Here is a 22,946-nt window from a genome sequence, read left to right as displayed (position 1 = left end):
GCAGCACACATGAAAGTGACAAAATGGCATCTTTTAAAAAGTGTGTTTATGTGCAGGAAGGACAACTTCCTCTACATAAACAAACTATGGCATTTTTTTCAATGTGTGCTGCTCAAGGCAGTACACACGGAAAAAGCAAAAATGAGGAGAAATAATGCATTTCTCCTCGTTTCGCCAACTTAAGACCAGGCTTTTCATGGTCTTAATGTGGGTACTGCCTCCTATGTACGCCACCCTTGAACATAGAGGGCAGCGTCGGAATGAATGGGTGTTGCGGTGGAACGCACACTGCAACACCCACTGCCCACCCCTTTCATGCTAAACCATAGAGTGAAAGGGGGCCTTATGTTCAAGGCAGCGTTAAGCCACGTTACATCTACACACACTAGGACTCTTACCCCCACTGCACTCACCAGCAGGAACAAAAGATCCCTGCTAAAGAGCCCCATTTTTGGGTGCCCGTCAGGTATTGCAGCTCCGACCTGACGAGGGGCAGGCTCAAATGATGAAGCATGACACCTAGCTTGCTGGGGGTGTGAGAGCCCTAGTTCCGACAAGGGAAATTCCCCCCTTTCTATAGCACTACCCAGTGGGGTCCGCATGGAACCCTACACACTTGACAGTAATCTTTCTTATCTTATTTTGACCTTAGAGGAACTCTGTACCATTTCTTGTGCACAGCCTTGATGGGGTATGTACACTGGGCCTCATTAAACGTACCCCTTTGTCCCTCCTTTGTTTGAGATACCACAGACTCATTGACAGAGTGTGATGAGTAAACGTGAGTTCACTGCTATACTCTGTACCGGGGTCTCCAACCTTCTCTGTAATGAAAGCTACTTCTGATCAGTCAAAATCGTTGTGAGCCAAGTAACTTCACATTGTTACCAGACCTCCCCCCACCCAGCTTCATTGACTTTGCACCTAATGTCCACGGAGCTCGAAACGATGGTTTGAACAAAATACTGTGAGATACTATGGTAGGGCTGCCATGCGCGTCAGAGAGTGCATGATCTGTGGGGATGTATGAACACCGGTGTGAATGAATGGGAGATATGTGTATGGGTGACTGAAAGCCTGTGTTGTATGTACTTGTGGCACAGTGCATACCTTTCGCCATATGTGACACTATTACATGTACAACACAAACAATACAACCATTTTTTCTTTAAATGACAGAAATTTAAAGGTCTGACAAATGTTCTACAAAAATGTTCAGAAAAAGGAACCTTTTTCTGCACTTGATGGAACATTTTTCTGCACATTAAATTTCTCCCATTTAAAAAGAAAATGGTCATATTTTTCAGTTACGAATATGACACTGTGTCTACCAGCCACTGGGAGCAAGATGCCTGCCGTGAGTAAAAGCTACACTTTGAAATGGGAGAAAATTCAACTGAAGAGTTAACTTTATGTTTATATGCATTACATAAAAGTCATCATTTTAACTTTCTCCTATGTTAAAATGTCTTTATGAACAGCAGGCATATTACTCACAGTGTCCTTTAGACATGGTACCATATTTTATAACCGGAAAATACAGTAATGTTTTTAAATGTGAGGAATTTAAAGTTAGGAAACATGCATCTTGAAACATTAGGACTTAATTGGCTTAATTTGAAGTAGAGAAAAACATTAAGACAATGTTTCATAGAAAATTTCTCCCATTTAAAAGAAAATGACTGTATTTTTCATTATAAATATGGCTCTGTGTCTACCAATAACTGGGAGTAAGGGGCCAGCTGCTTGAAAAGGGAGAAAATTAAAATGAAGAGTTAACTTGATCATTAATTTAACTCTTCATTTTAATTTTCTCTCATTTATAAACATTCAGAAATATCAGTTTAATCTCAGGCGCCAATATTGAGTTGGGAAGGACTTTTATGAAAGAGGTATATACCTCAGTGCTTCAGTTCTGAACGACTGTGACCCACACGTGTAGGGTGACCAAACGTTCGTAAATTTCATGGACAGTCCGTAATTTTCACCATCTGTCCGTTGTCCATGACAATAACTTTAACGGACGCCATTTGTCCGTCATTCTGCTGATTTTGGGTGATAGCCAATCATTTTGTGGTTTTCACTCTCCAGTGGTTGCCCAAATCTTGTTGTGTGGAGATCCTAGGATTGGCTTGAAAGCCTTCAGCCAATCCCAGTGATCGCTGCTCCACTGCAGGACTGTTCTCATTGGCCCTGATGCTTCAGGGCCAATGAGAACAGCTTTAGGGCACCAGCCTTACATTACTTCAGTACGTGCAGAAGCACGCTTTTGGTTTCGTGTTTATAGGGTCTGATTCCTGCATTTTTGAGAGAGTGGCATCGTTTGTCGGGCCAGCAGACTCTCTCAGCCCCAGTCTCTGGACCACAGAGTCAGCCATGGGCTCCATTACCCTTGACAAAGAACTTCTCAAACGGTCGGTAAGTTGAATAAATGTGTTTTTCATTGTTCTTTTACATGTGTGTGCATTGATTTACAGTTCATCAAAGTTTGTCTGCTGTTTTCAGTTTTTCCCCTAGTGTACTCGTTCCTAGGCTCTCTCTTGCTTTCTCTCTCTCTCTCTCGCCCTCTTCCCCTTCAAACTATGCTTCACTCTTTAGATAAGAGGAAGGTTTGTTAACGAGATGAGGGGATACTGGGCCAAAGTTAAAGACTTCAGTCACTGTCTTCCCCAATTACAAGGAGTCACGAGTTATTGGGCCCAAAATCGGGGAAATGATGCTGAATATGGAATTACCAAGTTGAATTTTATATGTGTTTCCCGATTCGAGGCCTTGAGCCTGCACATTCAACAGAAACACATTTGTTTTTACCCTCTGCATTTCTGCACCCAGTAAAGGTGGAATCTGGAGAACAATCTCCCGTCCCACATGAACTGGCCCCATAGTGTTCCTAAGAGCAGGAGCAAAATATCATATCAGTATCGCAGCGTGTTTCTCTGTACATGTTGTTTATGCCTCAAGAAACCTCATCAAGGGTGTCACCTCTAAAGGCGAAGATGTTCAGCCTCGCTGTGAATAAATGGTACATGCTCATCCTGCCTTGGTTTGTCATTTATCAGCTATTGACCAGAAGATAGTTTTGTCTGGATTTAAAAACAATAACCTGTCCCAGTGGGCACCACTCGCCTCTAGTAGTATTCCCTGCCACTGGGATGTGGTTGGGCGAAAATATTTGATATCTTTTGCAGATCAGTATCTGTAGGATACCTGTTCTGTCACTTTTCACCTCTCTTATAAACCCTTTTAGTTCTCTTTCGCACCAGTCTTAATATCAAGTCCATACCTCTCACCTTTCCTCCTTCCTGCCTCTCCCCCAGCTGTTTTTTTTCTAAACTGTATCTGACTTCTCATCACCAGTTTCTCTTTCTTTCTCACTAGAAACGATATAACCTGTCTGTCACTTTATCAGCACACTCTCAATTGTCTCCCTTCTTTCATCTGTACTTTCTCACCCGTCTACCAGCCCACCCTTTCAGCAATCTTTATACCCTGGCTGTTTATTGCACCTCACTCACATCTGTCTCTCCTCTTTTCCTGTCTCTGTTTGGCATCTGCCTCAATGTATATCACAACTCTCCTACTGTCATTCTTTTTCACACGTCTACATTTCACTTACACCTGTCACCCTTCTCTTATGTATTTAACCCCTCTCTCGATAACACCCCTGTCTCCCTTTAGTGTCCTCTTCATGCTAGTCCTTCCTTATTTTCCCCTCATATCCCCTCATAGTTTTTCTCTTTTAACATTTCTCCCCCTCTGTTGTACTTCTTATTTCTGGCTCCGTTCACGCACTCAGGGGGTGGAGGAGTGACAGAGCCTACCTTTTACTAGGGTTGGTTCCACTTTCAGAAATAAATAATTGTTTTGCAAGTGTATAGCTCAGCTTACAACCGGCTACTGGTTAGAACGTTCATGACTTGACTTTCAAGAGCCTTTCATGAGCCTGGTTTGCTTTCTGTACCTCCCAGCTGAGAGGTACAGAAAGTAAACAGGCTCATTAGAGCTTTGCATCACTCCTATTTCTGACACCGCCCTTACTCCGCTGAGACCAGGGGGTCACCGTTGCACACATACATGATGCTCATGACAGAATCTTGAAAGTTCAAGAACACTTCTGCAGGAGATTCTATTTCAAGGGTTTGCACTCCAGGTTTCCAAGTACTGTGGGTGGAAGCGTCATCTCATGGCTATTTGCTTCAAAACATCAACGTTTTATCATTCAGGCCGGATGCTCGTCAAATAAGGTTGTGTTTCTGGTTGAAAACTGTGGGCCAAGACAGTCAGAACTCTCTGGGGGGTGGCTACCCACAGAAAAATGACAGTCCCACAGAACTTCTGATGAATACTTATTCTCTGCTCTCCACTAATCATGTGCAGAGATGTGGAGACCGGAGTACAGTAGAGCCAGACAACACTTCTTAAGAATGGAGAGTCTTTTGAGCGTGCACCAACGAGACACTTCAGGGCTGAGTGGTCGGGATTCATGCCCTTTTGGTGCCCTGCCTGTAATATACTATTGCGCAACCTCCTTTGTTGTGTCTGTAATATGTACCCTTTGTCCCGAATTTTTGTCCTGACTTTTGACCCTTTGTCCTGAATGTTTGCACTCACCGTCCTGAAGTTACAAGCATGCTGGTTGGTCACCCTACGCACAGGTCATACGTCTGGCTCCAGCTCTGCTCATTATAAAGGCTCTGCTATCTGCAGCCTGATTATAATGTTAAATAAACACAGCCTTCCCTTTACTTTAAAAGGAAAACGCAACACTTATTTATTGCAGCTGATGATGAACGAATTTGTAAAGCGCCAGAATCGCTCTCGGAGGGTTATCTCCGTGCTAGAGGAGCGGATATGCAAAGCCAGAGAGATCAGTTGCTGAAAAGTTCTGTATTCAGAAGTTTCCTGAAGTGGAGGCGATCTGGGCACTTACGTAGTTGTACAGGTAATGAGTTCCAATACATTGGGCCCGGATGTGCAAAAGCTTTGCCCCCAGCACAGTTTTTTGTAGCAGGAGAAAGCAAGCAGACCCTTCTCCCCTGATCGAAGTGATCTGCCAGGTAGATAGTACTCATGGGGCATATCATCAAGCCCCGGAGATAAAATTATCGCCACTTTAGCGTCCTTTTTCGGACGGAAAGCGGCGATAATTGTATCGCCTAATCAGCAAGGTCACGCTATCGCGTGAATCCTTGCATTATCGCCCTTTTCCCCAACGCCCATCTTTGCATCTCTAATGAGATGCAAAGTGGGTGTTCCTGCCCTGATATAACTGGAGAAATGTCGCTAAGCGACATTTCTCCAATTATCAATGGGCACGCTAACCTGCAGAGCGACAAGCAAAGTAGCGATAACCTCTGTTATCGCTACTTTCCTTACGCCTGCTTCAAGACTGACTTAGCCATGATATCCTTTGTAAAGTGGATATCATCGCTAAGTTTGCCTTGCCCTATCGGCAAGCTATCGCCAAACGTTGTGCGAGTATCGCTGAATTTCCAGCGATAATCTCACAATTGGCAGCTTGCGCTCTGAATTTTATCGCTTTGGAGATAAGCGTTGCTGATAGCACGCTATCCCCGCGATAAAATTCAGAGTTGGCCGGCGATAATTATCCTCGCGCTAAGAGCGCTGAGCGATAAGTATCGCATGGCCTTGATGATATGCCCCTAAGTTTTTCCGCAAGGTAGCTTAATAGAGTGCTTTGTTAAAAATGAGTTAAGAGCTACCCGAAGGTTCCTAAGAGCTGCTGGTAGTTTTTAATGACCGGTTGGAGACGCCTGCTTAGGCACATGTACGCTTTCTTCAGCAGTAGACTGTAAAACCCCTGAGGTATGGAGGCCACGTCACAAATCTATTTGCTTCCACCCATAAATGTTTCCAAGAAAGGGTTGTTTGTTTGCAGATCTGAGTAAAAGCTGTGACTGAAATCCCAGCAGCCGCCAGAAGAGGGCACATAAGGCATGCTTTAGTGTAGAATCCATTATTTCACCGCCCAGCAGTGCACAGACACTCGGGGGCTGGTTCCGGCACAGCCCGGTGCGCACAAGGATGTGCTGAAAACAAAGACCGGCCGGAGATCCGCGGATCTGGGTTCACAGAGGGTGGGATTTACAAGGATCTGCTGGCCAATGGTGTGAATCTACTCTGGCAGGACCCCCCTTTATTTTGATTAAATGGTAAACGTTTTCGAGATGCACTCACTGTTCCTGGAGTATGCTTGTCTTGCCAATGCACATCAGTCGATGATTTCCAGGAGTAAGTTGTCAGGCCACGTGTAACGCAGGCATGTTTTCCACAAGGTGAAATGTGCGAATCTGTAAATCATGCGGATATGTGCTCTGCGCGCTCGTCTGTTTTTACCCTACAGGGGACATATTTCACCCTATGAAACAGGTGGCCATTCTCTTCCCCTAAACACCCGAAAAAGCGCTTTACGCGTCTTTTATAGGAGTAAATTTGCTGGTGTCCACAGCTGGATACCGCTTGCTAAATGCTTGCATACTCTTCTCAAAAGTGTAATATTGGGCTATGTAACACCTTTTGTATATTCACCACCGGTGACACAAACCACTTCGAATTTACGTTAGTTATGGATTGACGTCACGCTGACACCGTCTCCAGCGGCACCAACGCTTCAAAGCCTGAATTACTCTTGATTCTGTGAACATGGATGTGACATTTCAAAGTGCACAATAAGCTCTGTGGCTTGTACCCGGAACAGTAGAGAGAATTTACTCCTGCAGACGATGGACCGACGCAGGCGTTGCTTGTCAGCTGCTGCAGGAAGTGGGCACGCAGGGTTGTGTGGCCTTGGAAACTGTGCGCCAAGACGCAAACACGCAGAAGTCCATTTGTGTTTTTTGCAGGCAATGTTTTTGTTTCTTTGTATTTTTAATATCAGGGGAATCAACAGTTAAATCTATCCCAGAAGAAATACACAAACAGGTCCACACACAGCTAAAACAAGCATTTGCAATGCAATAGGTCTAGCATTTGCCAGCATTTAAGCTATGGACAGGGTTGGATTGGGATTAAAACTCGACCCAGGCAAGCTAAAAAAAAAAGTGGCCCACATTTGCATATTGCCTTTCCCCAAAACACTGCTTCAACAAACTTTTACAAAAAGAAGGGGGGGAGGGGTCTCTGACAGAGGCGTGTTTTCTTAACTTTACTTACATTTAAAAAAAAAACACAGATTAGTTCCCACTGGTGAACCACACCTGAAAACAAGCGAGGCCATTTCTGATTAGGTCCCCTGCCCATGCTCAATAAGCATGCATTAATGGGACGGCCCAGCGAGAGAAAGGGAGGGACACCTCTGCACGTTGATGAAAGAGAGGTAATGGACGCACATCTGCCTCCAGAAAGGCCACTCCGGCACCCACCGGGCTGCTGGCGGCATCCGAACACAAACACCACCCAAAACAGCCCCCAGGCTGCCCAAAAAGCAGCCCACAGCTGGATCTCAGATACCGGCGCCTCAGCCATTGCCCGAGTGCCTGCCTTGCCAATCCGACCCTGGCTATTGGCACTGTAAATGACAATGCCTTTTATGTATATGTTTTTTAAAGCAACACATATAAAAGGCATTGTCATCTTTAATGGCAATAGCTCAAACTCTCGCAAATGCGAGACCACTCTAATGGTGGCTGCGCCCTTTTCTTTAGACGCTGCTCGCCATATTCAGGTTACAGTGAGCAGCGTCTAAAGAAAGAGGCGCGGCCAACATTAAAGTGAAAGCACATTTGGTGCGCTTACATCTAAAGCGAAAATACATTTATTAATTTAAAAGGTTCTGTAGCGCGGCCGCTAAAGTGAAAGCGGCCCGCGCTGTAAATTAAATAACTAAATAAGCATGGCCGCTAAAGTGAAAGCGGCCCATGCTTTAAACAAATAATTAAATAAGAGCAGTCACTAAATTAAAAGCAGCCTGCACTGTACATGAAATAACTAAATAGGCGTGGCCGCTAAAGTGAAAGCGGCCCATGCTATAATTTGAATACAAATGATATAAAAGCAGGCAGCCTGCTGCGATGTCATGGGTGGAATATGGGAAGATCTCGAAAGGAAATAGTGCTCATTGAGTTACAAAGTAGACCGCGTAAGACCACAAGTAAAAAGTCCAATCGTTATGGGAGGTTATAAATGCAGACAAGGTGGTACCAAGGAGGGACGACTAAGCTTATTCACAAATGAAAAGCAACGATTTTGCAAGGACAGTAACAGGAGCCAATTGGAAAGATGGGCGGGAAATAGGCAGAGCTTCTTTGCCAAACCACAGTAGAGCATGCCTCGCAGGGCAGCGCATGAGCTGCCCTGTCTCGACCTAAAGAACGGCCCACACACAGACCTGTCGGCCCAGCCTTTTGGGCCCTCCCTGGTTGCCCTATAGGCGAGTCCAATCCTGATCATTTGCTCATCTTGTCCCTCCTGGGCGGTACAGGATAATCCCAAATAAATGCTTTCCACTGAGAAGATCGACAATGTACACCGCAAGGGGACACTGCAAGCAAGAATTTTATTTCAACTTTTCATTTTTTTCAGAATTTTTATTATTATAGCAACAATACAGTTTTGGCTGGAATAAAATTCTAAAAAAAGTGAATGAATCTCCATAATCCTGTGAAAAAGAAAACTGAGATTTTTAATGCAACGAAATTAGGAACAGAATTTTCCAGACTGCCGATGGAGCTATAAATAACTAGCTTGGGTTCAAGGACTGAATCTTGCCAATAAACACGCAAAGCTAGAAAAGGACTCTGAACTGCTTCGATCAAGGCTGAAGGTGAAACGCGTTGGGAGACGAAAGAGTGTTCAGGCCATCATATTTGTAAACTATATATGGGATAAAGTATCCCCTGCCATACAAAACAAGGACATTGCAAGTCACCAAGGAGTTCGACGACAATATAGAGGAAATAGGTCAAAAGACTAACATGGGGTAGGAGTTGTGAAGGTGGACAGCACTTTGTTATAGATTCCCATGGTCATGTGTTCTATAGGCCTGGGTGTGAAATTCCACTCCGCTCAGGAAGTGGCCAGAGTTTTTCCAACTTAGCGTAGAGCACGGAGTTCTGAAAAATTTCACAAAACAGTTTTTTCCTTGCTCACCAACGTTACATTTAGCGGGCGCAAGTGAGGAAAATCTTACTCCAGACCACCTCCCAGCGATTTTTCTCAACACAGGACATCACGAAAGGCCGCTACCACTCACATTGAAAAAACCTTCCGTTCACGTTGAGAAAGCGGACGCTTTAGTAGAAAATCTACTCGAGCAGCAGAAAGAAGCAGCACTCTCTTGCTCTGTGCATGGTCAATTTGGCGCTGATTTAGCATCACAGAACAAACACCCGGTGGTAAAAATCAGCGCAAACCGTGCAAAGTAATGCACACCGCCGCTTGCGGAACTACACATAGTGTGAAGGAGTTTTTTGGTCACTTTGTGGAGTTCTCTGTAGCAGAACTCTGCGAACTCCACCCAGTCCTAGTGTTCTATCAGGTAAGCCACCCCCAGGTCTGGGGCGTCCCATCCTCTGCCTCTGATGGAGTCAGCCACATCTCTTTTGAGAACTAAGAACTGTATTCTCGAGAGAGCGAGGGGCTCAGGCAGGTTCCATCCCTGAACTTTGGGTTCTTTGGTTAGTTTCGGCCCCCTAGACAATCTCTGTGCTGCCTCGGTGTCAGTGCACGGTGAGGAGTCTTGCTATATCAGCAGAGATTGGCAGTGTTCCTGCGTGAGTGCATAGTAAGGGGTGTATCTGGGTTGGTGCAGGATGAGCAGTGTTCCTGTGTGAGTGCATAGTAAGGGGTGTATCTGGGTTGGTGCAGGATGAGTAGTGTTCTTGTGTTATTTGTATTGTAAAGGGGTGTGTCTGGGTGAACAAAGGGTAATCAGTGTTCCTGTGAGAGTGCATGGTAAGGGGTGTGCCTGGGTGAGTGCAGGGTGAGCAGTGTTTCAGTGTGAGTGCATGGTAAGAAGTCTGTCTAAGTGAGCACAGGGTGAGCAGTGTTCAGTGTTTCTATGCAAGTACAAGGTAAGGGAAGCGCCTGGGTGAGTTCAGGGTGAGCCTTTTTCTTGTGAGAGTGCATGGTAAGGGGTGTGCCTGGGTGAGTGCAGGGTGACTAGTGTTCTTGTATGAGTGTGTGGTAAGGGGTGTGCCTGGGTGAGTGCAGGGTGACTAGTGTTCTTGTATGAGTGTGTGGTAAGGGGTGTGCCTGGGTGAGTGCAGGGTGACTAGTGTTCTTGTAAGAGTGTGTGGTAAGGGGTGTGCCTGGGTGAGTGCAGGGTGAGTGCAGGGTGACTATTGTTCTTGTAAGAGTGTGTGGTAAGGGGTGTGCCTGGGTGAGTGCAGGGTGACTAGTGTTCTTGTATGAGTGTGTGGTAAGGGGTGTGCCTGGGTGTTCCTTTGTGAGGGCAATGTCAGGGGTGTGTCTAAGGGAGCACAGGGTGAGCAGTGATCCTGTGTGAGTGCATGAAAGAGGTGTGTCTAGGTGAGTAGGATGAGCAGTGTTCAGTGTTTCCGTGTAAGTACAAGGTAAGGGAAGTGCCTGGATGAGTGTAAGGTGAGCATTGTTCTTGTGTGTGTGTGCAAGGTAAGGGGTACATCTGGGTGAGCACAGGGTAATAAGTGTTCCTGTGTGAGTGCAAGGTAAGGGATGTTTATGGGTGAGTGCATTGGTGGCAGTGGCGTGGGGCAGGTTTGGGGCACGGCGGGGGGTGGAAGTTGACATATGACAGGATAAGTTAAATAAAATCACTTACCTTGCGCTCACTGCATCTCCGACTCAGCGATGCAGCGAGCACAAGGTAAGTGGGTTTATTATTTTTTTATTTAATATTACCTATCCCATCGTATGTCGACTTCCACCATCCCCCACCCCTGCCCCGCCCCACCGCCTTACTGCTCTTACCTGTGCCAGCGGCTACTGGGTGAGTGCAAGGTGAGCAGTGTTCCTGTGCATGGGCAAGGAAAGGTGTGTGTCTGGGTGAGTACATGGTGATCAGTGTTCCTGTGTGAGTGCAAGGTAAAGGGTGTGTCTGGGTGAGCGCAGGAAGGGGTGTATTCAGTGTTCCTGTGTGAGTGGAAGGTAAAGGGTGTGTCTGGGTGAGCGCAGGAAGGGGTGTATTCAGTGTTCCTGTGTGAGTGGAAGGTAAAGGGTGTGTCTGGGTGAGCGCAGGAAGGGGTGTATTCAGTGTTCCTGTGTGAGTGCAAGGTAAAGGGTGTGTCTGGGTGAGCGCAGGAAGGGGTGTATTCAGTGTTCCTGTGTGAGTGGAACGTAAAGGGTGTGTCTGGGTGAGCGCAGGAAGGGGTGTATTCAGTGTTCCTGTGTGAGTGCAAGGTAAAGGGTGTGTCTGGGTGAGCGCAGGAAGGGGTGTATTCAGTGTTCCTGTGTGAGTGGAAGGTAAAGGGTGTGTCTGGGTGAGCGCAGGAAGGGGTGTATTCAGTGTTCCTGTGTGAGTGGAAGGTAAAGGGTGTGTCTGGGTGAGCGCAGGAAGGGGTGTATTCAGTGTTCCTGTGTGAGTGCAAGGTAAAGGGTGTGTCTGGGTGAGCGCAGGAAGGGGTGTATTCAGTGTTCCTGTGTGACTGCAAGGTAAGGGGTCTCTCTGAGTGAGCGCAGGGTGAGCACTGTTCTGTGTTCCTGGGTGAGTCCATGATAAGGGGTGTGTCTGAGTGAGAGCAGGGTGAGCAATGTGCCTGTATGAGTTCAGAATGCACTCTACAAAAAATGTTTTGAAACTTTTAGACGTATTTGTAAAATTATAAATATTTACTTTGTTATTACAAGTTTTCTTGACTTTTTCGCAGTGGGTTTGTTAATAAATACTATAATTAGAAATTCTCTGTCATCGATATTGCATTTTCTACATGTATTATCCCTTCGCCAGCTGGCTTTCAAATTTGTTTTTCTGCTAGTCAGGCAAATGCTCGCCAAAGAAGCAAAACTGTGAGTCAAGGTGACCAGGAGACGCTGCAGCGCGCCTTTTTGTGTGACTGCCTGAGATAAAGTCTGGGTGCCCTCCCTGTATCTCACCTCTATGGACTGACCAGTGGAGGTCTTGAATCTAAGCTCCTCATAACATTATGCATTTCGAATACGTCCCAAGATCACACAGGTCAAGGGACAGGTGATCGCCAGAACCGCAGCCATGGCACGCCTGATTTATAGCGCACATTTCTATTCTGATTGCACAAGGTCATCTTTCACTTTCCTTGGCTGGGGGAGACAATCTCCTGTGGAAACCTAAAAAACTTGTATTTATGAACAATAAACAGCATGAACTGATCCAGGGAGCGGTGAATCACACTGGTTGTTTAAGGTTTGTTTCCCATGGTGCTCTCGGAGTTGCAACAAACTCTTTAGAGCAGCATTTCTCATAACTTATTCTAAAACTCATAATTTAGAAATTAAGGTGATAACAAACAGAGATATGTGCTGCTTTGTTGTAACTTGGGACGACCAGATTGTCTAATATTTGGCGCAATAGAACACCGCAAGACAACTTGATGCGCAACGTCAAATGTAGAGGGAAGGAATGCGCCATATTTACTTACAAGTGGCGCATTCATGCACTCTCTCTGCACAGACGCACTACGTGCCTTCTAGCACCAACGCAGGAACATTGGTGCCAAGGTTCAAGGGTGCCTGCGTTACCGGCAGGGATTTTTATGTGCAGGAATGGACAACTTCCTGCACAAAATCAATCCTAAGTGGCTGTTCCTCTGAGTGGAAAGAGGAAACAATGAAGAGAAATAAATATATTTTTCCTCGTTACTCCTCACTTGGGAAAACATAGCGTTTGGCACACTCGCAGGTTTGCTGGTCTCAGTAAATCTAGGAATGGGCAAAAAATATAGGTGAATGCGTAAGAACACCTACTCTCTACCCACGTAAAACCCACTTTCTACCCAGGGAACAAACACTCTCTTCCAATGGAACACTCAATCTCCATCCATGGCACCCACTCTTTGAACACCATCTCTTCACCCATGGAACATACACTCTCTACTCATGGAACACACACTTTCCACACATGGAACACACATGCTCCATCCATGGAACACACACTCTATACCCACAGAACACACACTCTCTACCCACAGAACACACACTATCCACCCACGGAACACACATTTGGTGGAACACACATTTTCTAACAACAGAACACTCACTCTCCACCCACAGATCACACAATATTCACCCACAGAACACACACACTCTCCACCCATGGATCACACATTCCCTGCCCACGGAACACACACTCTCCACCCAGAGAACACACACTCTCCACCCATGAAACACCCACTCTCCACCCATGGATCACACATTCTCTGCCCACAGAACACTCACTCTCCACCCACAGAACACACAATATTCACCCACAGAACACACACACTCTCCACCCATGGATCACACATTCTCTGCCCACGGAACACACACTCTCCACCCACAGAACACACACTATTCACCCATGGAACACCCACTCTCCACCCATGGAACACCCACTCTACCAAGGGAACACATACTCCTTAACCGTGAGACACCTACTCTCTACTTTTGGAACACACACTATCTACCTATGGAACACACACTCTCTACCCATTGAACACTCACTCTACCCATGGAACACCCACTCTCCAGCCATGGAACACACACTATCTACCCATGTAACACTCACTTTCTACCCATGGAACAAACATTCTCTTCCGATGGAACACTTAATCTCCATCCATGGCACCCACTCGCTACCCTTTGAACACCTTCTCTCTAGCCATTGAACATCCTCTTTCTACCCATGGAACATACACTCTCTACTCATGGAACACACACGGAACACACATGCTCCATCCATGGAACACACACTCTCTACCCACAGAACACACACTCTCTACCCACAGAACACACACTATCCACCCACGGAACACACATTTGGTGGAACACACATTTTCTACCAACAGAACACTCATTCTCCACCCACAGAACACACAATCTTCACCCACAGAACACACACACTCTCCACCCATGGATCACACATTCTCTGCCCACGGAACACACACTCTCCACCCACAGAACACACACTCTCCACCCATGAAACACTCACTCTCCACCCATGGAACACCCGCTCTCTACCAATGGAACACATACTCCTTAACCGTGAGACACCTACTCTCTACTTTTGGAACACACACTCTACTCATGGAACACACACTATCTACCTATGGAACACACACTATCTACTTTTGGAACACACACTCTCTACCCACGGAACACACACTTTTTTACCCATGGACAACACACTATCTACCCACGCAACACAAACCCTCCACCCATGAAACACTCCCTTTCCACCCACGGAACACTCACCCTCTACCAACGGAACACACAGTCTCCACCAACATAACACACACTCGCCACCCATAGAATATATACTCTCCACCCGTGGAACACACACTCTCTACCCGTGGAACACCCACTTTTTACCCGAGGAACATCCGCTTTCTACACATGGAACTCACACCCTCCACCCACAGAACACACACTCTCCACCCATGGAACACCCACTCTCCACCCATGGAACACCCGCTCTCTACCAAAGGAATACATACTCCTTAACCGTGAGACACCTACTCTCTACTTTTGGAACACACACTCTACTCATGGAACACACACTATCTACCTACGGAACACACACTATCTACCTATGGAACACACACTCTCTACCCATGGAACACCCACTCTCCAGCCATAAAACACACACTATCTACCCATGGAACACTCACTCTACCCATGGAACACCCACTCTCTAACCATGGAATACCCACTCTATAACCTTGGAACACCCACTCTCTAGCCTCAGAACACACACTCTCTACCCAAGGAACACACACTTTCTACCCATGGAACACACACTATCTACCCACGCAACACAAACCCTCCACCCGTGAAATACTCACTTTCCACCTCCACCCACAGAACACACCCTCTCCACCCATGGAACACCCACTCTCCACCCATGGAACACCCGCTCTCTACCAAAGGAACACATACTCCTTAACTGTGAGACACCTACTCTCTTCTTTTGGAACACACACTCTACTCATGGAACACACACTATCTACCTATGGAACACACACTATCTACCTATGGAACACACACTCTCTACCCATGGAACACCCAATCTCCAGCCATAAAACACACACTATCTACCCATGGAACACTCACTCTACCCATGGAACACCCACTCTCCAGCCATAAAACACACACTATCTACCCATGGAACACTCACTCTACCCATGGAACACCCACTCTCTAACCATGGAATACCCACTCTATAACCTTGGAACACCCACTCTCTAGCCTCAGAACACACACTCTCTACCCACGGAACACACACTTTCTACCCATGGAACACACACTATCTACCCACGCAACACAGACCCTCCACCCGTGAAATACTCACTTTCCACCTCCACCCACAGAACACACCCTCCCCACCCATGGAACACCCACTCTCCACCCATGGAACACCCGCTCTCTACCAAAGGAACACATACTCCTTAACCGTGAGACACCTACTCTCTTCTTTTGGAACACACACTCTACTCATGGAACACACACTATCTACCTATGGAACACACACTATCTACCTATGGAACACACACTCTCTACCCATGGAACACCCAATCTCCAGCCATAAAACACACACTATCTACCCATGGAACACTCACTCTACCCATGGAACACCCACTCTCTAACCATGGAATACCCACTCTCTAACCTTGGAACACCCACTCTCTAGCCACAGAACACACACTCTCTACCCATGGAACACACACTTTCTACCCATGGAACACACACTATCTACCCACGCAATACAAACCCTCCGCCCATGAAACACTCACTTTCTACCCACGGAACACTCACCCTCTACCAACGGAACAGATAGTCTCCACCCACAGAACACACAGACGACACCCATAGAATATACACTCTCCACCCGTGGAACATCCGCTTTCTACATATGGAACACACACCCTCCACCCACGGAACACTCACTCTCCACCCATGGAACACTCACTCTCTACCCACAGAATACACAATCTCCACCCACGGAACACACACTCTCCACCCATGGAACACACACTTTCTTTCCATGGAACATACACTCTCTACTCATGGAACACACACTATCTACCCATGGAACACCCGCTTTCGACCCGTGAAACATCTGCGTTCTACCCATGGAACACACACCCTCCACCCTGGAACACTCACTCTCCACCCACGGGACACAGAATCTTCACCCATGGAACACATACTATCCACCCATGGAACACCCGTTTTCTACCCATACAACACCTGCTTTCTTCCTGTGGAAATACACTCTCTACCCATGGAACACCCGCTCTCTGCCAGTGGAACACTCACTCTTTACCCGTGGAACCCACACTCTCTACCCATGGAACGCGCACACTCCACCCATGGGACACTCACTCTCAATCCATGGAGTGACTTTCCAAATAGCTTTGTCTGTATCTCAACCTTCTGAACCCTCCACTCTCCACAGAAACAAACAGCTTCGCCAGTGGAACCCTCACAGATTTTCACACTGTGAGGCACCAGGAGGCAGATGCAACCAGAGTTGGAGACAAATGCTGAAAGGAGTTCAGGACAGAGCATGACACAATTCTGCCTGACAGGCAGGCAGGAATGTTTAATGCAACAGGCGGCTAAGTGTTTTCTTCTCTTTAAATCATGGCAGATATTCTCTTTGAAGCAGGTTCCACAAGGATATTTTAAAGAGTGAAATAGTCAGGGGCAGATTTATGAGAAAGTGCCGCAGTGCGGCACCGCAAGCCCTTTGGCTGCACCACGCTGCGGCACTTTCAGAGCACAAAAATGCAACATATTTACAATGATATGTCGTATTCCTGTGCTCAGGCCTGCACTGGCGCACAAACAGCTGCCATGCACCGGTGCAGGCACCCTTTCACCAAGGTGCAAGGATGCCTGCGTCATGGGGAGATTGTTTACGTGCATTAAGGGGCACCCTCCTGCATGAAAACAATCACTACAGGCATTTTCCTCTTTCAATGTGTGCTGTAAAATGCAGCACGCATTTTAAGAGGAAAAAACGAGGAGTAATGAAAACGTTTCTCCTCATTGCGCCTAGGGTGGCGTAGCATTCAGACGCATTTCCAGATTTATGATTCCTCATAAATCTGGAATAGTGTCTGGCTCCATGGGTGTTGCATGGGAGAACCCACAGCAACACCCATGAAACGCTCCTTTCACGCAAAGTGATGCGTGCAAAGGGGCCATATTTACAAGGAAAGGAAAAGCCATGCAGGGTGGCTTTTCCTGTCTTTGTTAATATGGGGCAGTGCGCCACCGGTACGTCACAAAAAGTGACGCACTGGTGGCGCAGGGGGCTTGTAAAGTCCTTTTCAGCCACAGTTATTCTTTTAATAAAACTCCCCGGCTTTCGGCTCCCGGTTTTCACCAAAGCGATACACTCCCGTTCCTGGATACAGGATTTGTGTCAAAAATATCCCAAGGATCTGAGCAGCAGTATGCCAATATGTGAATGTCAGTATCAGCTGTACAGAGCTGTATTCTGCCCCCCACCCAGCCCCTCCCATTGCACCTGACTGGCTTGAAAGAAAGTACACCTCTCTGCCTTTGTATTAAGACTTGGCAGCACAGGGCTCCACTGGGTATGCGGGCACCCCTTTCCTGCAAAGCAGGGGTGCCTCAAGAGTAGATTTAAACACATATGTTTTACAACGCTAGGAATATGTCCTGCCGCAGTGGCTGCTGGGAAAACATACAATCTCAAACCAGTAGGGGGGCAAATATATTCTTCACAACTGCTTGCCATTCCTGCATTGTGTGCAACTGTGCAGGGGCCCTGTACATTTACACTTCAGTTACCAGAGAGACAGTCATGGCAATTTGGGAAATAGACGTGTGATTTGTTTTAAATGGAGAGAACGTGGCTAAGCCTCTTTGGTAGGGCAATGTCACTGTAAAAATATCAGAAAGGCCAGCAAACAAAGTGAAGAAACTTGCCAAAATATAGATTTCGTTGCTTTACTTGTTTTATCGACCTCTTAAGGATGACTGTCTGAGTCAAACGAAAAGATTCGGCAGGTGTGAACTTGAGGCTACAAACAGATCGCTGCAGCAGGTGCTTTAAACTACTGGACTATCTCAGCACGTGTCAGCGCTTAGTCATTGTGACTGGTCATTGTTCCCCCTCAGGGGACCTCGGAGCTCCCTTTGTGCTTCTAGATTAGATTTATAAAGTCATTTGTTCCAATAAACTCTCTCAATGAAGCTGGCACGGTTCCTTTCCATTCAGCCTCTGCTCTGCATGCACTTTCACTGCCAGCCCTGGGCTTGGCTGGTGTGGGCTTTCATGCCCTCTGACGGTGTCCGTGTCACCCCCTCTCAGGTTTCAATAGCTTCGCTTTTGTGAAAAGTTCAATTGATTTTAGAATTCAATTTCCAGGCGGTTTCTGCCGGGCTGCTGGTTTATTAATGACTCTTTTTTTTGCTGATACTTTCTTTTTTGGCTCTTGAGCGACGGCCAGAGGCCGCACACGTTTCTTTTTGCTGTTATTTTTCCATTACACACTCATTCGTTTTTTGTCATTTGTATATTTTCCTCTTGCATCAGTTGTTCAGTTTCGTTGCTATTTCTGGAGAGAGTTTTTTACAGTGACGCACATAAAGAGATGCACACTCCATCAGTGTGATTTTTCTTTTATTCCTGATTTTGCCAGCGTTTTAGCTAGTGCCAGCGGTTCACTAGTGCCAGCGCTTCACTAGAATTGTGAACAAAGGCTGAAAAAAGCTGGGATCCTAAACAAGGAGTGCTCAAAGCAAAGAGGTGGAAGCTTCCTCCTGTCGTCCAGATGTTACATCAGAACCCTCTAGGCACACGTGCATTAAACATGTGGTCACCACTGCAAACCTTTTCCTCTGCTCTGACACTTGTAGGGCACAGATATCCCAGTGCATTGCGGCAGGGTCCATGTTTCTTCATTTACCCAGGCATAGGGGCAATAATGGACGTCAAGAAACCAATGTAGAACCATCCCTAATCACATATGATAGTCAGAGCCCATCCTAAAGAAAGGTGGCAGGTATGCTTGTAATCCTAACAGCTTAAGCCCAAAAGTCCTTCCATCTACCCCACCACAATCAAACCAGTCCCATAAATGTAATAAGCAAATTCAAAATACAAGACACCAATGTTAAGCAACCCCCTTGTCATACAGGCTAGTCTTGGGCATCCCTCTGGACACAGCAAAGGTGCAGTCCAAACATACTCTGCCCAACAGCCTAGAGACCAACCAGCGAGACCATGCCTGACCCAAAAGAACAATGAGGATCAGAGTCCGAGGTGTCCACAATCAATAATCCTTGATAAAACACTCTAGACCAGGGCCCTATCAATGAAAGACAGTACTCTGACACCAAGAACACTGTAGTGCTAAAGGCACTCTTGTGGTCTGACACTCTATGATGACCTTTGACCTCCATTATTTTAATTGACTTTTGTGTGTTATTATATCCTATCCTGAATGTACAATGTCCTGCATATGCCTTGCTTCTCTTAAAGGTTTCTTTCTTGTAATCTTGCTGTCTTTCAGTGGGAGCTGTCATGGAGTAGGGCAGCCTTGCCAAGAACAGAACGTGTGAGATGTGCATTTGAAAGCATGAGAGCTGTAGCGCGGACTAAAGGTCCTATGGGAAAATGCATGGGGAAAACGCGTTTTGGGACCCCCCCTTTTTCTCAGCCCCTGCTTGATGAATCCCCCCGAGACTTTCAGGGTAGGAGCGGAGCGGAGCGGAGCGCCCCACCTATTTTGAAAATTTCGCGAGGATTCGTCAATCGACGCAAAAGTTATTCCAAATAGAATGTTGCGGATTTCCTATGGAAACAGGGTCCTAACTATAACTATCTACTGGCGACCGCCAGTAGATTATATATATATATATATATATATATATATATATATATATATATATATATATATATATATATGAGAAGAAAGGGTTTGCCCACCAGATAGGACGCACATGCAGAGGAACCGTAGCGAGCAGGGAGGCCACTGTGATGAAGCACGTCTCAGCAATCCTGACGCGTTTCGGGCCGACGCCCTTTGTCAAAGGTAAGCTGCTGGGAAATGATAGCAAGGGACCTCCAATATTTTTCCTCTTTTTATTTTGCAGATTCAGCTCAGGTGAGCATTCACGCACAGCATTATGGGATTGGAAGTCCTTATATATCAAGCCCATGTGGGCTGCAGTCATTTCCAAAACAAAAGTTCTCCAATTGTTCAATGTGTCACTCACCAACAGTAGTTCTCCCCAGTGCTGACACCCTCACCTCTGCTCTGCGCAACACAGCCTGCCATTCAGCTGTAACAGACCCGCTTTGAAGCGGTAGTGCATCCCGCGACCGGGCACGGCCGCCATTAATGAGAAGAAAGGGTTTGCCCACCAGATAGGACGCACATGCAGAGGAACCGTAGCGAGCAGGGAGGCCACTGTGATGAAGCACGTCTCAGCAATCCTGACGCGTTTCGGGCCGACGCCCTTTGTCAAAGGTAAGCTGCTGGGAAATGATAGCAAGGGACCTCCAATATTTTTCCTCTTTTTATTTTGCAGATTCAGCTCAGGTGAGCATTCACGCACAGCATTATGGGATTGGAAGTCCTTATACATCAAGCCCATGTGGGCTGCAGTCATTTCCAAAACAAAAGTTCTCCAATTGTTCAATGTGTCACTCACCAACAGTAGTTCTCCCCAGTGCTGACACCCTCACCTCTGCTCTGCGCAACACAGCCTGCCATTCAGCTGTAACAGACCCGCTTTGAAGCGGTAGTGCATCCCGCGACCGGGCACGGCCGCCATTAATGAGAAGAAAGGGTTTGCCCACCAGATAGGACGCACATGCAGAGGAACCGTAGCGAGCAGGGAGGCCACTGTGATGAAGCACGTCTCAGCAATCCTGACGCGTTTCGGGCCGACGCCCTTTGTCAAAGGTAAGCTGCTGGGAAATGATAGCAAGGGACCTCCAATATTTTTCCTCTTTTTATTTTGCAGATTCAGCTCAGGTGAGCATTCACGCACAGCATTATGGGATTGGAAGTCCTTATACATCAAGCCCATGTGGGCTGCAGTCATTTCCAAAACAAAAGTTCTCCAATTGTTCAATGTGTCACTCACCAACAGTAGTTCTCCCCAGTGCTGACACCCTCACCTCTGCTCTGCGCAACACAGCCTGCCATTCAGCTGTAACAGACCCGCTTTGAAGCGGTAGTGCATCCCGCGACCGGGCACGGCCGCCATTAATGAGAAGAAAGGGTTTGCCCACCAGATAGGACGCACATGCAGAGGAACCGTAGCGAGCAGGGAGGCCACTGTGATGAAGCACGTCTCAGCAATCCTGACGCGTTTCGGGCCGACGCCCTTTGTCAAAGGTAAGCTGCTAGGAAATGATAGCAAGAGACCTCCAATATTTTTCCTCTTTTTATTTTGCAGATTCAGCTCAGGTGAGCATTCACGCACAGCATTATGGGATTGGAAGTCCTTATACATCAAGCCCATGTGGGCTGCAGTCATTTCCAAAACAAAAGTTCTCCAATTGTTCAATGTGTCACTCACCAACAGTAGTTCTCCCCAGTGCTGACACCCTCACCTCTGCTCTGCGCAACACAGCCTGCCATTCAGCTGTAACAGACCCGCTTTGAAGCGGTAGTGCATCCCGCGACCGGGCACGGCCGCCATTAATGAGAAGAAAGGGTTTGCCCACCAGATAGGACGCACATGCAGAGGAACCGTAGCGAGCAGGGAGGCCACTGTGATGAAGCACGTCTCAGCAATCCTGACGCGTTTCGGGCCGACGCCCTTTGTCAAAGGTAAGCTGCTGGGAAATGATAGCAAGGGACCTCCAATATTTTTCCTCTTTTTATTTTGCAGATTCAGCTCAGGTGAGCATTCACGCACAGCATTATGGGATTGGAAGTCCTTATACATCAAGCCCATGTGGGCTGCAGTCATTTCCACAACAAAAGTTCTCCAATTGTTCAATGTGTCACTCACCAACAGTAGTTCTCCCCAGTGCTGACACCCTCACCTCTGCTCTGCGCAACACAGCCTGCCATTCAGCTGTAACAGACCCGCTTTGAAGCGGTAGTGCATCCCGCGACCGGGCACGGCCGCCATTAATGAGAAGAAAGGGTTTGCCCACCAGATAGGACGCACATGCAGAGGAACCGTAGCGAGCAGGGAGGCCACTGTGATGAAGCACGTCTCAGCAATCCTGACGCGTTTCGGGCCGACGCCCTTTGTCAAAGGTAAGCTGCTGGGAAATGATAGCAAGGGACCTCCAATATTTTTCCTCTTTTTATTTTGCAGATTCAGCTCAGGTGAGCATTCACGCACAGCATTATGGGATTGGAAGTCCTTATACATCAAGCCCATGTGGGCTGCAGTCATTTCCAAAACAAAAGTTCTCCAATTGTTCAATGTCTCATTAATGGCGGCCGTGCCCGGTCGCGGGATGCACTACCGCTTCAAAGCGGGTCTGTTACAGCTGAATGGCAGGCTGTGTTGCACAGAGCAGAGGTGAGGGTGTCAGCACTGGGGAGAACTACTGTTGGTGAGTGACACATTGAACAATTGGAGAACTTTTGTTTTGGAAATGACTGCAGCCCACATGGGCTTGATGTATAACAGAGGTCTTCAAACTTTTGGATGCCGAGACCCCCCTGTCAACATTTTGAGGCGTAAGGACCCCCTCTTGACAAAAATGTCTAAACCTGTTGACTAAATTGCGTGGGATGAAAATGTAAATAAGGTTATGTGATGCCGCGTATTTTGGGATAGCATTGCTTCATTATTTTGATATTTGTTACACACAGTAACGCTGA

The 22,946-nt window shown here is 46.9% G+C and overlaps 1 protein-coding gene across 2 annotated transcripts in view; it reads right to left on the bottom strand.

Moving 5' to 3' along the window:
• FGF12 (fibroblast growth factor 12) overlaps window positions 1-22,946 on the bottom strand; it is a 909,266-nt gene that overhangs the window by 658,301 nt on the left and 228,019 nt on the right. The window lies entirely within an intron of this gene.

The sequence above is a fragment of the Triturus cristatus genome, chromosome 11 (genome assembly GCF_964204655.1).
Source record: "Triturus cristatus chromosome 11, aTriCri1.1, whole genome shotgun sequence".
Classification (NCBI taxonomy): domain Eukaryota; kingdom Metazoa; phylum Chordata; class Amphibia; order Caudata; family Salamandridae; genus Triturus; species Triturus cristatus.
This window is presented reverse-complemented; position numbering and strand designations above follow the sequence as displayed.